Here is a 6,358-nt window from a genome sequence, read left to right as displayed (position 1 = left end):
TTTGAAAACAACCTTCCTGTAGCGAAATATAAAAAGTACTCAGAGTCGGATTTAAAGGTCTGGAGGCCCCGGGTCCACAAAGAAGTGAGGGCCCTAGACAAACAGAAGCGTGAACACCCTAATAATTATATTATTATGAATTAATTAGTTTTTTTTTTTTTTTTATTTCAATCAGTAAGCCATGATTTGTTTCGTATTTGTATCGGTAACTTTTAAAATATTAAATAGTAACATTATTATAATTTGACTATATATCAGTATTTGTTAACTTACTGAAAACTGTGGCTTCCTCTCATGTGGAGGCCCCAGGGCAGTTGCCCCGGTTGCCTTCCCCTAAATACGGCCCTGAAAGTACTTTACCTAAAGCATTACTACCTACTTAAACTTTGACGACACATAAAACTTTTTTTTATTCCTAATTATTGTTACGATTGTGCTCTTTGGGTAATTTTTTTATTGCTTTTGTTTGGTTTCAATCTCGTTTGTTTTCCAGCTGCTGATGGATCTAAGTAATATTCATAGGTACGTGTTTTATTCATAAAAAAACACTTTATCTAAGATGCTAAAACCCCGGCCGCCTCGCATTATGGGGGTGATGAATTGGCCCATTCAAATAGCTAGAACTCTCGTTATGCTTAACACGGGGCTAGACTTGCCTTGCAATTTTATTTACTAAGTAAAATTAATCTCTGTTAATACGTAACCTTTGCGAGAGGTTAAATGTAGGCGGACTGTGGTTAAGATAAGTGGTCACCGCCGCCCATACACATTGTCCGCCTACCGTTTTCAAAAAAATGTTTAAATCCTTTTCAATTTATCTTCTATAGAATATTAAAATTGAGAACCTCAGACTTATTTTAAAAAAATTTAAAGATATAGTAAATAGATGTATATGTATATATATTAATTAAATACAGACTACTATGTTTACTTGGTGATAGGGCTTTGTGCAAGCCCGCCTGGGTATGTACCACCCACTCGTCAGTTATTCTACCGCCAAATAACAGTACTCAGTATTGTTGTGTTCCGATTTGAAGGATGAGTGAGCCAGTGTAACTACAGGCACAAGGGACATAACAACCTAGTTCCCAAGGTTGGTGGCGCATTGATGTCATTGTATATGGGTGTTGGTGACCACTTACCATCAGGTGGCCCATATAGTCGTACGTCAACTTCTACCATCAGAAAAAAACATATGGTCGATATGAAAGCCATCGTGATACCATTACAATAATAATTTCATAATACCTACATTTACTGAGGGTTTCATTTTCTTATAGATTTAAAATAAAGTTACATTCGAATAATACTAAATCATTGAAATAAATATAATATACATGATTATTGGTAAGGGATACCATGCATTTATGAACCGACTTCAAAAAGGCGGAGGTTATCAATTCGTCTGTATTTTTTTTTTATGTTTGTTACCTCATAACTTTTTACTGGGTGGACGGATTTTGATATTTTTTTTTTGTTTGAAAGGTAGTGCTTCCCGTGGGGTCCCATTTTAATTTTATTTTTTTCCGATGATGGTATCCCTATGAAAAGGGTATAAGTCTTAAATTTGCATTATGTATGTGCGCGACAAATAGGTGAATAACTTAAAATTGTGCCAACTGATTTTGATGATTCTTTTTTTATTATAAAGGATATACTTCAAGGGTAGTTTGGTGAAAGTTTGGTAAGGTTCTGAGCATAGGATCCATGACAAAGTAACGGAACGGCAGGGAACGAAACAATTCTGAGGAATACGTTTGCGATCCTCGGCCGAATCTTTTATTTATATGTTATTTGGATATTTGAGTCACTTAATTCTTCATTATTTGAGTGCTTATGTTCATGTAATTGTCATAGTCGAATATTATGATCAACTAGCCACCCGCCCCGGATTCGCACGGGTGCAATACTGATACTAAATATACTACAGAATTTGTTTATTTACGACATCACATCGCAAACTTCTAAAATTATCAGTGTTTCTTTACTATATTGTTCATGTGTTATATACACAAACCTTCCCCTTGAATCACACTATCTTTTTAAAAAAACCACATCAAAATCCGTTGCGTAGATTTAAAGATATAGGGACAGAGAAAGCGACTTTGTTTTATACTATGTAGTGATGGAACTCCTATACGGCTCACAGTTAGGGTGCGATATGGGGCAGAATTTCTTATTATCTTTAATAAAATGTTGTGTATGTGATGTGATGTCATATGATGTACGAAATATAGTTGGTCTTTTTCAAAGTTTTTTTGCTGAGGTCGATTACAGCTCTTTCGAGGGATCCTTGTAGTTTATGCCGCGTGACGTATTAAATCCGCATTTTCGAAAGTCTATTTTTGCTTTATTCGAAAGTTTATTTTGAAATTGTCCCCGAAGTAATTTCTGATTCATATTAACGGCACGCTTAATTTATCCGTATTAAGAAAAAATAGTTAGTCTACATAAGTTTCACTTAAAATCAAAAAATAAATAAAAATTTTAACAAAAAGAAAAACCGACATCAAACAAAACACTATTTTAAAATAAATAAAAATGCACTAAAAAGTAATAACAATAATTGCATATTTATCATATTTTTAGAGTCCTCCTAGGTAAAATGAAATGAAAAATATTAGACTACTTAATACTTAAGTCAATTTACGATTATACAGGGTTATTGGTAACTCGACGTATATCCGTTAGGAAGTGATAGGGGTGACTATTTGCAATAATTTTAACCCCTATATGCATAATCCAAAAGTGACCCATTTTTGAGTTATCATGTTTCTTAGCTTTTTTCAAAATTTGTCAAAAATGCAACTTCAAATATTTATTTAAAAAAAATATCAATTAAAGTCTATTTTTTTCTTTTGTTTTGTAAAAACGATTAAACACTGGATATTTGTCAATATTTAAACAATAATTATCGGTCCAAATTTAAAAATGCTAGACGGAAAATCAATTTTTTTCTTATTGCTATTTGGAGTCGGTGTCAGCCAAGAAAACCCTATAGTATATCCCTATAATATATTTCTTACAAATTACCTTCTATACGATAATATACTGGGTTAATCAAGGGGCTCGTATCGCTTCTTTCTTTTGATTGTTGAGGCTTGTGCCCGTGGCTGACGCCGGCTCTAAATATAACAATAACTACATTATATAATCGTAAATTGACTTTTAAGTAGTCTAATATTTTTCATTTCATTTTACCTAGAAGGACTCTAAAAAATATGTTAAATATGACATTATTTTTATTACTTTTTAGTGCATTTTTATTTGTTTTAAAATAGTGTTTTGTTTGAAGTCGGTTTTTCTTTTTGTTAAAATTTTTATTTATATACCTACGTCGCATTACGTGTATGTACTTACAAAATAGATTTGAATTGAGAACCTCCTTTTTGTAGTCGTTAAAGCATATTATCATCAAAATATATCATTTGTTTGCATATAAAAAGTTTAATTTAAGTTATAAACAAAGAATAATAACATGAACTTAATATTGTCCTTTTAGCCTGGTTTTCATACCTTCTTTTCTCAAAAAATATGCAGGAATACATTTTTTAATCAATACATTATAGAGAAGGCAAATGTGCTCGTTTATGTAGTGCTTACAGCAATAACATACAAATCCTTTTTAAAAGTGATACACGTTCAATTTATACTGAAATATAGACATATTTAACAAATCATTTATTACAAATGATGTTTCTTTAGATTTTTTTTAAACAATACATTGTATTATGGAAGTGTAAACATTTTTTTAGTAGTTTTGTTCTTAATATACATAAATGATTTACCTTATTTCGTAAAAAATACTTGCGATATTGTACTGTTTGCAGATGATACATCCCTCATTTTTAAACTTGATAGAAAAATAAACAACTATGACGTTGTAAGCAGTGCTCTGTCGCGGGTTCTTGGTTGGTTTGACATAAATAATTTAGTACAAAATGCTAAAAAGACTAAATGTGTTTTGTTTTCCTTGCCAAATGTCAAATCAAATCCTTCTGCAATAACTTTGAAAAATGAAAGGCTTGAGTTTGTTGAGTCGACGGTCTTTTTAGGGATAACCCTTGACTCCAAACTGCAGTGGGGCACCCATTTGTATGCCCTGGCAAGAAAACTAAGTAGTGCCATTTATGCAATAAAAATAATTAGAAAACTCACGGACATAAGTACTGCTAGACTAGTTTATATTAGTAATTTTCACAGTATTATGTCATATGGAATGTTGTTATGGGGTAATGCAGCAGAGATTGAAGTTGTTTTTATTCTACAGAAAAGAGCTATCCGATCTATTTACAATATTAGCTCCAGGACATCATTACGCGAGAAATTTAAAGAAATAGGTGTATAAACGGCTGTTTCACAATATATTTATGATAATATAATCTTTATACAAAAGAATATTAAAAAATATTCTATCAATGCTGATATACATACTATTAATACAAGAAATAAGAATAAACTTGTAACCCCCAGTTTCCGTTTGCATACGGTAAATATAACGTTTTTGGGCAATGGTATACGCATTTATAATAAGATACCGGAAAATATAATCAATTTACCATTTTCAAAATTTAAAAATATTATTAAGACTACATTAATAAATAAATCATACTATTCGTTAAAAGAGTTCTTTTTAGAGAGAAACGCCTGGAGTTAGGCTCGGGTTCCATTATAGGACGCTAATTACTGTCAATACAAGCATTGTAAATGTGTTTATTTGAAAAGAGCAACTATGCGAGTTTCTTGCCGTTTCTTCTCGCTAGAAGCTGCTTTCCGAAACGGTGGTAGTATTTGATTATTGACGATTCAAAAACGCTTCATTGTGAAGTTTACTTGAATAAAATTGATTTGATTTGAAGTAACTGATTAATATTTGGCTCACAGTCACACGAAAAACCCGAAAACTTGGTTACCGTTGTTGTCTATGTCTGATATAACAACTGTAGCAGCAAATATTGCTAAATAACAAAAAAAAGTCGCCTTTATTTGATGAGGTTCATGTACTTTATTATATTTATTTGTCAGTCATTAGGCATTAACATTTCACTAGAAATTTTAGGAGATGTGAATGGTTATCATATCATTTGTGTACTAGGGTAAATAACTAAGTTGTCTAAAAAACCTCATTATTGGCATTAATTAGTTAAATGTATCGATTATATAAAAAGGAAGTGTTTAAAATTAATCCAACATATGACTGTAAAATTCCATTCTTGCATCAGCCCAATCCCTGACAGAAAGCTTGAGAACCTGAAAGTTCTATATATAACTTGGGTATAAGCAGCACTGGGGTAAACAGAAATAAAAAGAGACAGTCTCTTGAAGTAAGCATAATTATACTTATCATCTCACAAGAACGGTTGAACACACAGATGTTCAATACATATATTACACGAATACTTGGATAGTATAGCTAAATGCATATACGCTACCAGTAATTTCGTTAAATCAATCCGTCTAAGACCATACAGCGGTATTGCATCCTCAGTCATGTCTAGCCTAATATATTACATAAGCAAGCTATTAAATCATGCTTCATAATTTTATTTATGCCAAATGTATTACCCAACAAACATTTGAAAGGTCGCCACAACGTGCCACCTGTAACTTTTGGTTCTATAAGCTGGTCGCCGTTACGCTGCTATAACGTCGACATCACCAAGAAAAGGCCCATTTTATACGACTTAGTGTCCTATAAGAGTCATGTAGCGGTCGCATAAGTTACTTTTTGGTCGCATAATGGTCGCATAGTGGTCGTATAGAGGTTGTGCGGCAGACTTATATTGTTTATTACCACTGCTTTACGACATTTGATCGAATAGCAGTATCCAACACGCTTCTTATCAGACTAAATTTTGTTGTCAAAGTGACTGGATAAAATATTAATTGTAAATTGAATTTGAAAGCTGTCACGAACAAACTTCAATGATTGTGAACATTATTTTTTATTTATTCATCAGTGTTTACTTCGAAACTCAAGTTCAAGGAACATTAATCTGATGGGAAATTAATTTTATCGAGTATAATGCGCTAGTTTTATCTATGTAATGAACGCGCTAGTGTAATTCATTAAATAAATAATATTTTATTGAGATTTTTTAAAGTAGGTTTTAAAAATCACCTTTACACGACTTCAAGAGGAGGAAAAGACTTTTATACAACTTCTAAACGACGTTTCATTTTATGTCATTATTGGATTTGTAAATATTCCGCCATAAAAAACGAAATTAGAGTTCAGTTTAGCATTTGTCAAGTGTTTAAAACCTTGATATTTTATATAACTATTGAGTATTTATTGGTTCAGCTTTGATAAAAAAAAATGGTACGTGATATACTTAATAGATCAGATTTTATGCCC

This window comes from Vanessa cardui, chromosome 16 (genome assembly GCF_905220365.1).
Source record: "Vanessa cardui chromosome 16, ilVanCard2.1, whole genome shotgun sequence".
NCBI classification, from domain to species: Eukaryota; Metazoa; Arthropoda; class Insecta; order Lepidoptera; family Nymphalidae; genus Vanessa; species Vanessa cardui.
This window is presented reverse-complemented; position numbering follows the sequence as displayed.